At 37.2% G+C, this 18,719-nt stretch overlaps 1 protein-coding gene across 5 annotated transcripts in view; it reads left to right on the forward strand.

Moving 5' to 3' along the window:
- The window catches only part of PDE10A (phosphodiesterase 10A), a 601,549-nt gene that overhangs the window by 411,044 nt on the left and 171,786 nt on the right, over window positions 1-18,719 (forward strand). The window lies entirely within an intron of this gene.

The following is an 18,719-nucleotide window of genomic DNA, read 5'->3' on the forward strand; positions in this document are numbered from 1 at the left end:
GAATAGTATAATAATCACTGAATCAAATAATTGCATAAAGTGTATCTCACACTTAAGATCTTATCTTTGAGTCATGGTAGTTTGAGCATATTGTATCATTTTGGGGTTTATTGTTCAGTGGAATAAGTTGTTCCTTCCAAGAGGGTTAACTAGAAGTGAAGTGTAAGGTATGCCTTCCTAAGTGTTAACACATGGAATAACATGAATAGCATGTCAGCAGGATGAAGTCCCAAAAATTGTCACTCAAGATTTGAAACGGGGGCAATCTAAAGAGCAAAAGGAGAAACAGTAATGTGTTGTACCATACCCCGGAGAGGCCTCTGTATGCCATTTTCTCTGTGGTGCATCCTACAGATGCATACTTTTAGTATCTCAATTGCTTTCCCTAGTGATTCTTTCTCCAGAATTCTCTTGTCACTGTCAATTAATTTGAGTTGCCTTTAAATTAATGCGCTCTCGCTTACAAGTGCAGCAATTTTACTGCTAATCTAGAGGCCCTCTCTGAGTCAACCAAAAAAGGTTTTAATTTTGAGGTTTTGAAAAGTTACATTTGTATTAAGCCTCTGTGTTTTTTCACTGATTTTAATAGTTAAACATTAAGTGATTATTTCACAGTATACCTCTGCTACAGGAGATTTTCTAATTCATTTTGACAACAGGTCAGTCTGTTTATAAGTGCCCTCTTCATGATTTCCATATTTCTTTTCACTATTATTATTTTGACATTTATATTGCACTGTAATGTGTGCACCTTTTGCGTTTGGTCAGTGCACCAGACAAAAATCAGAATCCTGGGCTTTAGGTGCTTAACAGTCTAGAATGAGAGCATGCACAATGCTTATTGACTGACTAATGCTGTACACGGCCTACAAAACTGTACATGGTATTTCTGCATTAGACAGTTTATAGGAATCAACTTGTAACTTTAAAGTGTTTTCTGAATGTGCATATATATGTCAGTGTATCATAAAGTTGCATTGCAATGGAGGGGGTGAAGTTATTTCTGTATGTGAAGAGAGTTTGCAATGTACTTTATCATCCTTCTATGTGAAAGGCACTTATGTAAGTCATTACAACAAAGACACACTGTGAATGCAAAGGTGGGGGCTGCAATTTAATTCTTTTAGGTGTTTTCTGAGTCCTGAACAAACACAGGGGAAAATCTCTTCTTTTCCATCTACCACTCCTTTTCCATTTCTTTTCCAACTCTTTTTTTTCCCTTTGAAGATGCTTTTCAGACATTAACACATGGTGGTGAGCTGCACTGTCTCCAAAACAAACAGAAAAGGGTGGGGAAGTGATGAGGGGGAGGAGGAGAGGGAAGAGAAACAGCTGCTCATTTTTAATTTCTGAGGCCAGCCTTGAATTCTGTGGCATTTGCTTAAGCATTGTGGTAAACTAGAAGGCCTGACAGGAATCCTGTGACTTTTTTAGATTGGGTGTAGGGAGGGGAAACATCTATAACTGAAACTACCACTAGACTACATGTCCAAAGTTGTATTGATTAGAATATCACTTGCCAAGTAATCTGCCATTAGTGGAAGATTGCCACCCTAATAGAAAGTTTTGGAAAAGCAGCCATTCAAAATTTGTCCCTTTCCAGAGTGCCAGTCACCTCTTTATTTATCTTGCTATTTCTCCAAGCCACTTCCAATGTTAGATATTATAGGCAGCATTCTGATTTTTTTTTTATGGTTAGAGCAGAAGCCTGGGAGGCAGGCGACCAGGGTTCTTTATTCCTGACATTAACACTGATTCATTGTGTTACCTCTGGCAAGTCGCTTTACCTCCCAGTGCTTGTTTTCCCTATCTACAGAATGTGGGCATTGATATTTATCCACCTTTGGAAAGTGCTTTGAGGTTCTCGTATACATGGCAATGTATGGTGTCAAGCTATTATTATCAATAGTATTTATTATTAAAGCTGAAATCTTATGTTGTTTTTGTCAATTTTGCTTCTTAAAATGTATGTTAAGAATTTTTTTTGAGAAATAGAATTGGAGCTGCAGATGAAGAGAAATCATATTCTGAATTTTAAAATTATTCTTTTGGGGGAAAAAGTAAATAGCATACCCTTTCTATGGCTGTCCTACCTTATTGGGACACTGAGTTCTGTTACGTTCAGAACTTTGTCCCTTCCACTCATAGTACTGCTGCTAGTCTCTGCATCCACAATTGGTCCACTTGTCTTTGCTTGCCTTCCATTGTTTTTCCTGCCTATGGTTGTGCAGGTGAACAATGTAATTAAAAAAATCTGTCACAATATACTACCACTCACTGAAAAGGATGGCAGAAGAGACATACTGGCTGTACTTTCAAACAGCTATGCAACTTAATGGAAAACTCACCATCTCCCATAAACTGCGGCACACAAATTCAAAACCCTTTTACTTGTCTGCACTATTCTGTAAAATATAACTTTTTAACCTTTGTTGAAGCAACTTCTGTTAGTGAAAGAGACAAGCTTTTGAGGTCCACAGAGCTCTTCTTCAGATTTGGGGAAGGTAATCAAGTATCAAAGTGGAACAGAGTAAGTATAAGGAGTTAATGCATAATACAAGAAGCCATTGACAATGAAGTGGATAATTAACATCTCTGCAGTCCTAGGACAAAGCCAATGTAGGAAGTGGAGGACCTGTTTGATGTGGTCATCGTAACCCATGTTGCTGAGATGTGCTGCAGCGTTCTGTACTATTTGGTTTTTCATACGTGGTGAAGGCATCATGCCTAGGTATGCTGCGTTGCTGTAGTCGTGGCAGGAGGTGATCAAGGCACGAATGAGGGTGATGAGGGAAGAGTAAGTGAGCAAATTACTGTACAATAAACAAAGGTCTTGGGACAATATATGTCTAGCTATTGTCAACTTGTAGTGCTTTGTAGTAGTGTAAACAGTTAGTTTGTAAAACCTAGTCCAGACATTCTCAAGTTTTCCTTCATGTAGCATGCAAACCACCCAGTTCTTGATTTGATGTTATCATAACTTAGAACCTTTCATTCTGTTTCTGTCAAAAAAGAATTACAAATTCTGGAGTGTGTAATTTGTTAATATGCTCATGGCAACATTGGTTAATTGTGTTCACTGCATATAATGTATTTAATATATTGAAAAGGAAACTGTATACATTCTTAATGAAAACTTTTTGAATTGCATATACTGTAATTTGATCTGAATTTATTAATATGGCATAGCATCAAATATGGGAGAAACGGTACTTCAAAATTCTGTATTAATATTTCAGGGCCCATGAAAATAATAGCACATTGAACCTACAGGAATTTTATGATGATTAAAGATGGCAGGATGATTTCCATAGTTCATACGGTGCCTTGGGATCTTTTTGTGATGAAGGGCACTAATGAGCTATTAAGTATTAAGATTATCAACAATTTTCATATTTCAAATTTAAACATGATGTTCGTATTCTAATAGCTACAGCCCATGCGTATCTTTTGAATTTGCACACTGATGTTCAGCAGATATCCATAGTTTGCTTGTTCTACATTTCCTTTTATCTCCCACTATTTTATCTTAAAAGCAAATAGTAAATCCTCCCAAATTACCGTGCATCTTTTGAAATGCATTTATGTTTATGATCCCATTTTGGTCCCACCCAAATCAGAGGAAGATTTTTCATTGATTTCAGTTGGAGCCCGATTGGGTTCATAATTTGTAACTTGCCGTTGAACAATTCTGTAACCATATTTTGTGCATGAAAAGAGTTTTGTGTATTGTCATGATTTAATGAAGTAATATTGTACATACTATTAAACAGCAACTTTTGGCAAAGAAATAGTGAGTCTGAACCAATGTGTGGAATGAAGCATGGTTGGGGCTCTGTTGCACAACCCTTGATCACGTTGGTGACCGTTTACCCACACAAATATACCGACGTCAGTGGTAATACTCGAGTTGCGTAAGTGCTTACAGCACGAGTTGTGCAACTTGGTCTTATTTATAATATAAAAGTAAGCTTAACAAGTATTTAATTGTCACTTTAAATCACTGTTCACTTTAGCAGAATGTTTATTGAAATATCTTGAATTATGCTGCTCTTTTTAGGCCATATTTTACTGACATGGAGATATCATTACATCCATCACCATAAAATTGAGCAGAATTAGCATCTTTAAAGAGTCTTCTCTCACTCTATTCACCTGCACATCTGAAGACTGAGATGTTGAAAAAGAACACACTGCTTTTCATTTATCTTGTTTTAAATAAATTGGAATTTCTAACTTTTTGCTGACAGTTTGATGGAGTCAGCGCCTAACTTTCAAAGCTTAATTAGTCTGAAGGTGGGATTTTTTTTTTCCCCCACAGAAGAATTTGACTGATAATTTTTATTTTTAATGTCAATCAAGAACTGCATTGGAGCTGAAGAGAGAGACATATTGTATCTGTATTTTGCAGCAGTATTGAGACAGAATAAGAAGAGTAGTTTTCAGAGCAGTGAATGTGCTATTAACTTCTCTGACATGAGCAACTTTTATGTTTAGTTTCAGAGTAGCAGCCATGTTAGTCTGTGTCTGCAAAAAGAACAGGAGTACCTGTGGCACCTTAGAGACTAACAAATTTATTTGAGCTTAAGCTTTCGTGGGCGTATGCTCAAATAAATTTGTTCGTCTCTAAGGTGCCACAAGTACTCCTGTTCTTTTAATGTTTAGGAGTCAGACATAGCAAAAAATGCAGTACATCTAGGGTCCCCATGGTATACAAGTCAATTTTGGGGAATTTATATTGTGTGGAAACCAGCTACATTTTATTTTTCAGAATTGGGTTTTTGGTTAGCTGTGCTGGAGTTTGGTCAAGATACTGGGTTTAGCTTACAAAAGGCTTATCTATATGGAGACTTAGTGCACGGCTAGCTGAGTTGTAGATCTGCAGCGAACTAGCCTGCAGTACACTACATTGCTGAGTGAGCCCTCTTACCACATGCTCAGATACGAGATACTACAAGTTCCATAGTGAACTTTGACATACTGCAGTTAGGACAAACCACGATATGGAACTTGTGTGTACTAGTGAGGTCCACATGATGTCTTAGTGTGCAGCAGGCTAGTGTGCTATAGATTTACACTCTGGCTTGCTGTGCAATGAAGGCATAGCTACACTGTCTTGCAGTTGGGACTGCGAGGGTGTAAATAGCAGTGCGCACCAAAGTGTGCTGTAATACCTCTGTGTGGGCACTGCCGGCATAAACTTAAAGGTTCCAAGTTTTGACTAGTGTAGTCCTCTTTAACAGCTTTGAAGAGAACTACATGAATGCAAAATTGGTACCTTTAAGTTCAAGCCTTCAGGGTGCACATGGAGAAGTTACAGTGCAGTACTCTGGTCCGCACTGCTGTTCACACCCCCTTAGTCTGAACTGCAAGCCCAAACTCTTCAGAATCTCCTATGTGATAATAAACATGAGTGATCAGGGCTTGTGTTTTATAAATCTCATCTAAATTATGCCATCCGAAGAAATAAAGCACCCCTTTAACTTAAGGAAATTCAGTTTAAGGAATTAAATCTATTTAGTCTCTTGAAGAGCATGTCAAGAGCTTATTTGTCTACAGGCTATATGTACCTTTACAAGTCTTGAATTAAAGATTGGATGTCTTTCAAAAGATATATGCTAGGTGAAACACAAATTACTGGGCTCAATGCACAAATTACTAGGTGAAGTTCCATGACCTGTGTTAGGCAGGTCAGTCAACACACAGTCTACCTTTGTAACTCTTTGCTAGAGGTAGTTCTAAAGGCCAAGACTGTAACAGGGTTCAAAAAAGAATTAGATAAATTCATGGAAGATAGATCTATCAATGGCTATTAGCCAGCCGGAGCAGGGAGGATGACCCTAGCCTCTGTTTGCCAGAAGCTGGGAATGGGCAACAGAGGATGGATCGCTTGATGATTATCTGTTCTGTTAATTCCCCCCGAAGCTCCTGGCATTGACCACCGTCAGAAGACAGGATACTGGGCTAGATGGACCTTGGTCATACTGGATCAGATCCATTCTTATGATCTTATCAGACAGGATAATCACAATGATGCCTACCTTTTGGCTTTAAAAGCTTTGAATTTATGAATACCAGGCCTGAGTGTTTGTTCAGGTCAAACTCAGATGGAAGAGTGCCACCTCTCAAAGCATCAGCGCACCTTCTTCCTGGGACCTGGGTTTTCCTTTGAGATCTCCCATTCAAGTACTAAGCAGGACTGTTCCTGCCAATCTTAAAATATCTGAGAAAGTCATAGCTCAAGGTATTTAGGAATATATTACTTTATATCTCATGAAGAGTTAATGAAAGGCTATGATTTTTAATTTAGCCTCAATTACCAGAAAAATGACATGTAATTAGAGTAGTATAGTTTGTATTAGAAGAGCTAGATTTTCATGTACCAGATCAAACTTGAAGAAGTCATGTTTGATTTCTTACTAATGAAACTTCCTAATGACAGGTTTCCATGTTTTTATATCTCCTCCTTTCTTAGTGCACTTTGCCTTTATTTTTCTCTGAAAACGTACATTGAAGGTTGGAAGCAATTAAAATGAAATGTGGAGATATGATATGCTGCTGTAAATGGGCACCTCATACCACCAAAGTGGAAAACACACATGTGCACAGTCTCATTGCTATGCAATAGATTATTTTGCATAATTGTTCTGTGTTAATTGTTACATCAAAGATTCTGTCATGATAATGATTTTCTGTGTGCTCCAGGTAAACTGTCTGAGCATGCAACAGTTTGGCTGATTTGTTTGCTCCTTTCAGAAGTAAATACCTCTGTATCTAACTTGTTCATCAGGCAAACTATTACCTTTTGGCTAATGTAACTAGAATTCTAACCATGAATATAAAAAAATACTGTAGTACTTGATTATAGATAATGAGACTAATATTGAGACCAGTGAGATTATTCAAATATATAAATGTTGCAGAATCAGGCCCAGCATTGTAGAAAATGTTGTTTGTATACTAAATTGTATTACAGGAGAAATAATGTATGTTTAAGGACTGTATCATCATGCAGATACCCAAGGACAGGACTAAGGTTGCATCCTTATCTTTGGCATTTTTTGTCATTTGAGTAGTTAACTTTGTTTATTTTATGGAATTTACTTAGTTTTGGATTTTGGATGAATTGTATAATATATAATCAGATATGGCTGAGCCAGGCTTCAGCACCGATTGATGTTAATTTAGACTTTGTTGGCACAGAGCATGTTGGATGGAAACCTGGGCAATAGAAAATATTTTCATGAATCTACACAGGAGAAGGAAAAATGGGCAAATGATTTTAAACTGTAGTGAAATATTCATTATATATTTGTTGTTAATTCTGCTCCTTATAGAAATCTTGAAACTTCTTTATTTCAAATGTTGGTAATCACCTTTAGCATGAATTCTGAGTGAATATTTAGTTTATCCTTCAGGCAAATTTTGCAGTTAGTTTGATTAAAATCTGAAACTGTTAGTGTGTCTACATTCATTCCATGAGCTTCTTGCATAGCACTAACTAAATACCCAGTCTTCTGTCCCAGCATGCACTTGGGTGGAGACTAAAACTTGTTATGCATTCTTTAAAGTTGTTGCAAAGTTCTAGTTAGAAATGTAGTGGACCTATTCTCAGGGCATAACAGTAATGTTCACAATTTTATCAAATACCTGTATATTAACTGATGGATAATGTTCTATAAGAACAGTATGCATATACTGCAGTGTTGCATAATATATAGATTTTTCAATTCAGTATTAATATTTGTCTTTATTGAAAACTGAATGTAAAATCATGGGGGAGTTATTCACCCATTGAACAAGTGTGTAAGTCTTAAACTAAGAAGACAGACCTTTGTTACCCTAGTTAATAAAAACTAAACTTGATAAGGATTCTGTAGATGGTGTTCTTCCATATAATAGGTAGTACTGAATCTGGGCTCTGCCCTGGAGTTATTGGAGCATCAGCATGTAATATTTTGGATGACATGAGACAGAGGGCATAACCAATTCTAGGGTTAGATCCTGTAAGAAACTGAGCAGTTACTGAAGGTGCTCAGTGCACTCTACTTTTATTGACGTCAATAGGAGTTGAGGGTGATCAGCACCTCAAGTTGTTGCTCAGACTGTGGGATCAAGCCCCCTGTAGTCATTAAAGTTTCTTAGGCACTTTTCACAAGAGTAAGGGACTTGAACCGTGGTATCCTGGCTAAATTCCAGTATAATTACTAGTGCTCTACTTGCCTAAATTTCTTCGTTGCTTTAATTGGATGAGGTATTCTTCATTTTCTCTCTCTCAAACTGTTATGTAGTGCTACTGGAATCCTTATATTAATTGTTATCTCAAAAGTGGAATATGGTATTTTGGTGGTGGATGAAATGAAGCAGTCCCTATATGTACACAGTTTACAATACTATACAGTGTCATGACCTGCCCCTTCCTGAGAATGCCCCTTTCAACAGTGGTGTCTCTGCGTCACCTAGTACAGCCCTTTCACCCCTTCTGAAGCTTCCTCTCAGGACACTTGCATTTGAATAATGGGCTATTCTGGCTGCTTTTTCTAAGTCTATTTTGAAGGTGTTGAAGATCTCTTCAAAAAACACTTATTAATGATGCCTCCAAATTTGAGTTTCAAAAAACCACTAAATTTTTGGTTAACCAGAATTAAAATAACAATCGCATTCAGTAACCCTTCTACTTCGTATTTCCAAAGGGAAAGCCTAATCTTATAAGTGCCCAGCAGTGCTTCTCTTCTTGACCACAGTCTAGCTCTGCCCTCAGGAGACAACCAGCAACTCTTCCACTTTACCACCACCCCACCCCCCCCAACTTCCGAACAAGCAGGCTGAGTGGAGCTTCTGTCCAGGTGTCTAAGCCTCTGTATCTCCTTGCACACAGCGGCATGCGTTTTGTTAATATCGGTCCAACAATATTCCCCTTCCCATAACTTCACTTAACATTTATCATACCATTTCAAGTTAACATAGTCCCTTCTCCACAACTAAAATACATATTTTAAAATGTGCAACATATATACAAATGTATTTGTAAACCATATCGGATGTGTAAAACACCTACATTTTTTAACTCTAAAGACAATTTTAGATTTTTTTTTACCTTTAGATACCTTTTCACTGTAGTATTTTTTGATGTGCACTATAATATCTTTATCTATGACTACTGTAATATTTAACTGTTTTTTAATATAGAAATGACTTGGTTTGCTGTTCAGTGTACAAAAGAATAATTTATGGTTTCTCTTTTTCTGTCAGTTTAGTCTTGGGGTAATTGTGGTGGGTTGGATAGGAAGAAGGAAAAGAGATTAAATGAAGCTGTTCATAGATAGCCTGAATGCTAGTTAAACAAAAGAAGAGATCCAACCATTCTGGTTGCTAGCAATTGACAACTATGCTTTTTGCCAGACCAGTGTAATGTTAGGTATTGTGCAGTTTGGGCACTGGTTGCATTACATTCCTGTATACTTAAATGGATTAAGATAAAAAGTCTGACTTGAAAAGAATATTCCAAAACTGACTGTCTGTGGTTTTGAATCCTGATGTTATGAACAAAGAAGGGATTGATTTAATGGGATTAGTGTTTAATCCAAGTGAAGCAATGTACACACATGCTTTGAATGCCTTCAAGAATGAGTACAAATAACAGTTAAAAGGTTCTGTACTGAGACACTCTGAGGTGATTTTTGTGTTGGGTGGGCATGGGGCAGGACTATTTAAATTATTCAGAAAGAAAGATGCATTTTAATTTCCTTGCTGGATTAATCTGAGAAATTTTCATGGCAAAGATCTCACTATGTACAACTATGACACTTCAGTTCAAATGCTTCTTTGTAGGAAGTGCTATTATACATCTCTGTTCATCATTTTTAGGGTCCAAATGAAAAGATTTATTTTAATATCACAAAATTTGTACCCTTATTGGAGGTAAGGTTGTTTTCTAATCTGTAGTCTGTCACAATGTGTTTCTGCTAAAGTTTATGCTTGGTACAATATCTGTCTTAATTGTATGAAGAAGTAATGATTTTGCCCTTGCCAAATATTTTGAAATGGTCCATCAAAGTTAGAACAAAACCAACTTTTTTAAAAGAAAACTTATATTACCAAAGAAGTTGTAATATTTGAAGCTGTTTTTCACCATCATTGTTGGTCTATACTTAAAAATCTGCTTAATTTCTTAGTGCTCTTTCTTGCAATGGTTATTAAAGCGATTGGCCATGTCTAGACTAACAAGATATACCACTGAGGGTGTTGCAGATGAGCTTTGAGATATAGCAGTGACTGCAGTATTTCCAAATAGGTTTGTGGAAAAATTGTGAGCCAGCCTCCTCTCCCCCCCCCCAGCTCCATCACAAGATTGGCTTAAAAATCACGAGATTTTAATAAATAAAATGTAGTTGTTTTTATTTGTTTCCCGGTGTTTGAGCCTTTAGGTTTCATGTTTTCAAATTTTTCTTGACAGCCAGGGCATCTAGACACTTGTTTTAAATGAAAGATGAGATTCTCACGTAGTCCCATGGATGGCTCTGTTAGCTGGCGCCTTTTGTACAACACCAAGTAAGGCAAGATTTGTGATAAAACTGAGAGCCGGCAAGGCAGTGACTTACTCTTGGTGCCAAACACTACACATTTTTAAAGTGTAGCTATGGGGCCCAGTTCTTCCACCTATTCATGGTAGAAGTGAGTAGTACTTTACACTGAGTTCAGTGAAGCTACTCCCAGAGCAAAGCGATACACACTGTATGTAAGAGTGGCAGAATTGGGCTGTTAATAAAAACGAAACTAACAAAATGTCTAAGGAACTTATGTTTTTTATATAGCTTACAATACACTTAATAGCAGAAATGTAATTTTGATATTTTTTGTTTCACTGTAAATTCCAAATGAAGGAAGGATTTTAATTTTTTTGGGGGGGTGCAGGAATGAGAGATTTTATTCTCTTTGTAAATCCTACCTCTCCTCCACTCCTATTTTTAAAGAAATCTCATTTCATACTCAGTTGCCACTATGTTTTCCAAGTCCATCTATGATACAGTTAATTTAAATCTGTAAACTTAGTTTTTAAGGCATCTGCTTTCTAAAGGATATACCTTGTCATACTTGCTGAATATACAATGGTCTTTTAAGTGAAAGTGATAGTGTTTTGCACTGGACAAACTAAAGTGTTCATACAGACTAACTTTCCATGGAATATTTTGCGAGCATCTTGAGGGGACTGCTGTATATAAGACTATGACAGTATTTAGAGAACCTTTCTCTCCTAAATCCTACCATAGAAATTATGAGTATTGTGTTTATCAACTGGGAGACTGCCCATACATTTGTTGCATTAGTCTTCCTATTCTGTAAGCTTCGTTCTCTGGCTTTGCTTTATTCTTTATTTTCTAGTCACCAGATTGAAGTGGAAATATCTGCATTTCATTTGAAACATTTTGTTCTGATTTCAGACGTCTCAAAAACTCTTTGCACTGATACCCTCTGCTTCTAACCCTGAAGTATTGGGGAGGGTCTTGGCTGTATTTACAGGTTCATTATTCCATATGAAATGTTAACTCAAGATCCTTTCTAGTATCAGAGGGGTAGCCGTGTTAGTCTGGATCTGTAAAAGCAGCAGAGAGTCTTGTGGCAGCTTTTAGACTAACAGATGTTTTAGAGCACGAGCTTTCGTGGGTGAATACCCACTTTGTCGAATGCAAAAAAGATGATCTTTTCTGTGACTGCGTGATTTTTCAGGTGGAATTTAGAAGTTCATGTTGCATTTTTTAGAGAAGTATAAAGATAGCTCCAGTATTATGGCTAACATTCCTCTCTCAATAAGACTCTCCTAGGCTGTGAGTGAACTGTTGCTGAGCTCACTGTGACTGAAGTATTTGCTCACAGTCACTGTATCAAATCTTATTAATTATTTAAACTCTATGAGGGACTGCCGTTTTGAAAAGGGTTATAGTGAACAGGAGACTTACTTGAGTTGCAGTGAAACTGATTCTGTGCACATATTCCACTTATGTAGTACTCCCAGTTGCTACAAGAAGTCCACTTCGTTTCTCTTGTGTATGCTCTGTTTTCTCTTTAGATCGTATAAATCTTTCTCATCAAAGCCAATAGCATGTACTGTGTTATGGATTTGCTGTTTGATTTAGTGAAGCTCTTGATTATTTGCTAACATTGGATACTAGATGAAACAGAATCTAGTTTTGAGCAGTGAGTTCAAAAATCCATTTTGAGGTTTGCTTTGTAGTCACTGCAAATAAAAAGTGAGAGCTAATAAAATGTTCAGGATTTCATGTGGACAGGTGGAGGTTCTCAGATAGTCTTTTGCAAACCAAACCTTTCACCAATACTACAATTCCTACCATACTTACTTTTTTTAAGAAAAGTAGTCGTACAACTACTAGCAACAGAATCCAAGTTCTAGCTATGCCATTGGCGCCAGTGTTCTAGTGCCAGTAGAATGATGGAATCAGAAATAAAGGAATATTAATGCTTAGCCGTTACATGTAGTTTCAGTGCTATTCATCTTTAAAGTGATTTAATTCACTAACTTTTCTAATCATCACAATAACTTTGTAAGATTTCTCTCTCCTTTTCAGATGAGGAAACTGAAGTTTTGCACTTTAAGTGACAGGCCTAAGGCCAAAGAAAAAGAAAATTGCAGAGCCAGACTTAGCACTCAGATTCATGGCTCCAACTTTTGTGCTTAGAAGACTAAACTCTGTCATTAAATAGTAATATTAGAAAAACATGTATGTTCCGATTTTCTATAATGGTTTAAAAAATAGGAAGAAGAGGAGGAAAGACTCCATCCCTAATTCTGCCTTGATATAAAGAGAATTGTAATGTTAAATTCAGTAGTTTCTGTTGCTTTGTGCAAAGAATAAAAATGTTGCCACTTTGCCTGCTCCTTTCAAGGCCAGGAAGTTAATTTTAAAAAAAAATTTATCCTTATAAATTGCGTAGGCATTGGTGCCAGATTAGGGAACAGATCATACCTTAACTGTACACTTGACTGCATTGAACACAATATCGAAATGTTTATAGTTATTATTGAGTAGGCCACAGCTAACACCCTAACCATGTCAAATCAAAGTAGAAAAATACTGTGAAAAATCATCTTTTCTTTCCCTCTTGTCTGATGGTTATTGCCCAAAAGCTATTGGATAAACCAATTCCAACAGAGGTTATCCCTCGTCAGTGATAAATACCACTGTTGCGGATCAAGGCGTTGTCTTAGTAAAAATGATGCTGTTTCCTCTCTCCCTTCTTCATTTTACAGGGTTCCAAAAATGTTAATCTCTTCCAACCATAGAATAAACAGGCTAACTTGAATGACACACAGAGCACAACAGTGTGTAAAACTCTCGCGGAAGTTGTCATTTATACAACCGTGATGTAGTGATGTGGTGACTATTAGAACAACAATAGCTAGGGGGAAATAAAAGTCCTTCTAATTGATGGTTTCCCCACATATGAATTAACTTTATGAACTGGATGGCATGGCCTAAGGGAACATTTCTAAGTGAGCGCTACAAAGAGAACCTAAACAAATGTGCTGGTCAGGAAGTTAGTTGCTGCAGACCTAGCACATGCAGAGGGTAGACCCTGCACAGTTTCTCTGCTTGCAGTTTACTCTGAGGAAAAGAAAGGAAGTACTTATCAGATATGCGTGTCCTTTTTGTGTTTTAGTTTTATTATATTTTGTTGTTTAATCACAAAACCAGAACAAATCGTTAACATGTATGTAACGGGATTAGCAGGTTGCAGCAAGGGTTGTCAGCACCAAATACAGGGTTATCACCTAAAAAGAGGAAATATGGGAGTTGGAAGAAAGATGCATTGTGGTTGTTTGTTTTTTAATTCATTCAACAGGTTATGTATGATTCAGCAAGGCAAAGTCTAATGCGTATAGGGAACCATTGAATGGTCAACTGAGATGCAAGTTTTCCTTTTAATTCCCAGAAGAATCAGTTCCAAACCTTTCTGTGCGCTCTGGCTTTGTGTATAGTAAACTAATGGCCCAAATTCAGGTCTCCTGAGTGATAGTCCCTCTTGATATTATCCCTACATTGTTGGAGGATAGAATTGTTTTCAGGAAATGAGAATGCTCATTATTTTCTGCCAGAAGAATCAATGTATGTCCTTGGAGGAAACTGCTCTGTGAAGCTTTGTGAGCTCATCAAATAGAAACAAAGTTCTGGAGAGATGTTTTCTGTAAAATGCTGTTTACATAGTTTTAAAATGTTCAGTGTCAGAATTGCTAACAACACAGATGAAATCCTGGCTCCAATGAAGTCAATGAGATCTAAGGTTTCATTCAGAGTATCTTCCAAAAGATCTGCTAGTGTAAATTCTAATTCATATTGGTGAATGAAGTTCATTTAATTTACATAAGCTGTAAGTTGAGGTGGAGAGAAAGTGGAAAAAATATTTTTAATGTAAAAATACATATTTTTATATTACAGAAAAGGATATTTAAAGAGCACTGATAATTAAGGCTTTGCCATACTTAAAGGGAGCTTTACTGCAAAAATTGTCTTTCCCTTTTCTTCCTTCTCATTCTGTTTTTTTTAATTGAAGAAATTAAATGCCCTGTTTAAAAAACATTTTAAAAAAATCAGATTTGCATGAAAAATTTCTGGCATGTGCATCTTGGTACAAATTTTATAGATCTTTATGTTAAATTTTTATTAATTGACTATTGCCTTTTTAATTCTACAATATGGCTCCTTTGCACTGAGGGATCAAGATAGCACTGGTGTAGCTAATTTAACAGCTATAAATTCATGTGACCTAGAAATCTCCATCTACACCACAAAATAGCTTTGTTTAAATGCAATAAAAATGTTGTGGCCAAACTGTATTATAACACTTGTATTTGTCTTTGTGTACAGAAGAAAGATAAATTTTATAACCATATTAAGTGAACAGTGTTTAAAATCTGTAAGGTTAAAACATGATTTCTTAGTGTGGCAATAACTTTTTTTTCTACAGAGAAGGCCAAAGATTAGAACCTAGATAAAATATCTGTGTTATGTTCCAAAGAAAATTAGTTCAAATTATTATTTTTCAATTAACTTTGCAACTTCTTTTCACCTCTGCAATTATAGGTTCTAAATTCTATTCTATTTATTCTAATTGTCTGACACACACGCACACACACACACGCACACCAGCCAGCCAGCCAGCCAAGTCCGGACATCTACGGCTTAGCTAAATGCAGGTGTGCTCCTTTTTACTCCCAGAATTCTCCTATTGACTGAAAGACTCGTGTGTCCCCATGTGGTTAAAACAGAAGCCTCGGCACAGGGTAGCTGAAGTTGCAAGGCATTTGGGACAAAATTATTTTTGAAGTTATAGTTACATCTATGGAATGTAGATGTAAGCTCTTAGTTCATGTGGACATTTTACTAAATGATGGCAAGTGTTAACATAGGACTTGATCCTATAAAACTTTAAAGCACATGTTCTTTTTCTTGGAAGGCAAGGAATAAGGACTATACTCGTAAGTGAGGTCCTGCTTGAATTGCAGGATGATTGTCAAAAAAATTGTGGCTGAGTTGTGGATAAGCCATGGAAAATAGCAGAGCAGTAATAATGGACTTTATTATTTGTGGTAATACTAAAGTCCATTATTACTTTTCTGCAATTTTCTGCTGTCGGACGCCTGGGGCTCAGAACAGGGGCTCTCACTGTCAAAACTGTGGTGGAAACCTAATATTGCAGAATCTGCAATTTCCGCAATATCTCAAGTTAAGTAGGGCTTTACCCATAAGTAATAATTTACAAGATTGCGCCATAGTTAATAATTTTTTAGCATTATGTTGCAATGTACATTTAACAATTAGCTGACTAGTTCAGATAAATGAGAGGAGACCTGAACTTTCACTTAAAATTCAAATAAAATCTTGTAGGAGTTATTTGTTTTATTTTTTACATGCCTCTCAATTCCTAGTTTTGGCCAGAAGCAGGAGTACTGCAAAATGCTATTTTTTCTGTAGTTGCAACCTGCATATAACCCAGAAATAATAGGCATTTTGTGACACAGGCTGTACTAATGAGTTAGGAGTCTTATTTTAGACTGGAGAGCTTTGGCTAAGTTCAAACAACTTTCTGATGCTTAACTGAACTGAATCTCCAAAACTTTTGTTATACATCATTACTATAAACATATTATCAAATTAAAACATGTTGTTGTCCTATAAGAATACCAGGACTTTATATGCCAAAATATTATGATGTATTTCTTTGTGTCAGTTACAAAAATTATATATACGTAATCAAATCTCATACTTCAGGATGTGAGCTGATTATCTATATCGGTTGAAAGAGATTTTAATCAATGCAGAGCATAGACATCTGGATTATGGTAGATGTATTATGGTATAAATTTAAAATATGGTGCCTATGGTTAGGCATCCAAAGAAGTAACCTGAATTTCAGAGTTGCTGAGCATCTGCTACTCTCATTGACTTAAATGAGAGTTCCAACTGCTCATCACTAATGAAAATCAAGCATCTCGCTAAGTGGTCTAACTTAAATTGTGCAAGCATGGGCTGTTGGTATTTTGAAACTATTACCTGCTGCATCAAGTACTGATTGCTGCTGGATTTTGCACTAATTTGGTACTAGTGGTGTGATCTATGGTCAATTTAGTACTAGTGGTCTGGTGTGGCTGATTTGTTGTTGGTGTGTTGTAGCTCCAACACTCAGTATTAGTGAATCTGGACAGTACAAAATTATGTCAATGCTGTGTTTGTTTTTGTATTTTGATATTACTTGCCAAATATTTTCATTCTGAAAGACGCTAGCTATAATATTTTTAAAATTACTATAGAATATTACAATTTATAATCTCACTGACTGAAGATGTTTTTCAGTACATTCTAACACTGTTAAGCAAGAAATATGAAAAGAAGCATCAGTGTTTTGGTATTTTGTCAGTATTCTCAAAATGAACTTAACACTGAGGAGAGTTTTACTTTTGTCTAATGCTAATCTGCTCTTTCGTTACTTGTGCTAGCTCTGTTGTTAATTCACAGTTGCACTGAAAATATGTTTATGTTCACACAACTCTGGAGGAGAAGCAGTAGTTAAGGAGTTACTGCAGTTGTTACTTCAGTCCCCAGCAGAACTAATTAACACTTCTGCATTCAGTATGCCTTCTGTTTGTGAAAACATGTCTCTCTCTCTCTCAAGACAGTGACATTTGTTTCCTATTCTCCTTTGAAAAATTTTAGCTTCATTTCACTTGCAACATTAAGTGGACTTCTGAATGGTACAGCAGGTTTGTGATATCAGGAATTTCGCATATCAGACTTTCTGATTTGGCCGTTTGGATGTCCAGCATTTTCTAAAATACATACCACTGGTTTCCTTTTGTTAGATGTAAAGAAATTTACCTTTCAGTATAATCTTAGCATGATAACTGAATTTCTAAAATAATGGTTGCCTGTTGGTTAGAATATTGCTTCTATTTCTAAAACTACATCTGTAACTTTTTTCCTTTTTAAGTTTCCACCTAATTTTGATGTTACATGTTGTTGTAGTTGTTGCTCTTGTTGCTCTTTAAGTGATGACACTGAGATTGACTCTGTATATGAGACATGTTTATCCCTGACCACCTTCCTCAGTCCAACCATACATATCAGCCTGTCTCTCCAATTATATCATCCTGAATGTCTGTCTCACTGTTAGCTTACATTCAGCCTAGCCAAAACTGAACTCTGAATTTGTCATTCAAAACTATCCCTACTTTCCCTTTCTGTGTCACTGATGATACTCTCACCAGCCACTCTGTCATTCAGGCCTGTAACCCAGTGGTGATCTTTGACTCCTCACTCTTCTTTACCCTACACCCCCCTGGCTGTGTCCAAAGGTTGCTGGTTGTTCCTCTGTAATGTCTCTAAAATCTCTGCCCTTGCTTCAAAAAATCCAATTTAAGCCTTTATGCCCCACCTACTGCAGTTTCCTTCTCTCACATCCTCTCTCTTCAATCCAACAAAATGCATCTAAGATCCTCTTGCTTAGATCATACTGCCCCTGAAATTGCTCCACTGCCTCCCCATTTCCCTTTAAACCTGCCTACATGTCTCCTATCACTGTGCCAGGGTTTCCAGTCTTGATTTCCTGCCTATACTTTTCTCCCACAACACCTGTAACAGCCTTTGTATGTTGTTCTTATAGTAGGAATATATTCCATGAATGGATCCATTTCCCCTTTTCCCACTCTTTGCATGTCATTTCCTGTCTTAGATTGTAAATACTTCAGGTAGGGTGACCAAGTGTCCAGTTTTTGACCAAAACACCTGGTCGAAAAGGGATCCTGGAGGCTTGGGTCAGCACCGCTGATTGGGCCGTTGACTGTCCGTTTGGTGATGCTGTGCAGCGGGGCTGGCAGGCTCCCTGCTAGCCTCCATGCCGCGCAGTTCTGGGGAGGCAGCTGGCATGTACCCTCTCTGGTTCCTATGTGTAGGGGTAGCCAGAGGGCTCTGCATGCGACCCCTGCCTCAAGTGCCAAACCCACAGCTCCCATTGGCCGGGAACTGTGGGGGTGGCGCCTGCAGATAGGGCAGTGTGCAGAGCCACCTGGCCGCACTTCTACTGATCTGCATAGGAGCTGGAGGGGGACATGCTGGCTGCTTCCAGGAGCTGTTTGAGGTAAGTGCTGCCCAGAGCCTGCACCCGTGATACCCTCCTGGTGAAAATGAACTAGTGAGTGAAGGTGAGGA

This window comes from Gopherus flavomarginatus, chromosome 4 (genome assembly GCF_025201925.1).
Source record: "Gopherus flavomarginatus isolate rGopFla2 chromosome 4, rGopFla2.mat.asm, whole genome shotgun sequence".
Classification (NCBI taxonomy): domain Eukaryota; kingdom Metazoa; phylum Chordata; order Testudines; family Testudinidae; genus Gopherus; species Gopherus flavomarginatus.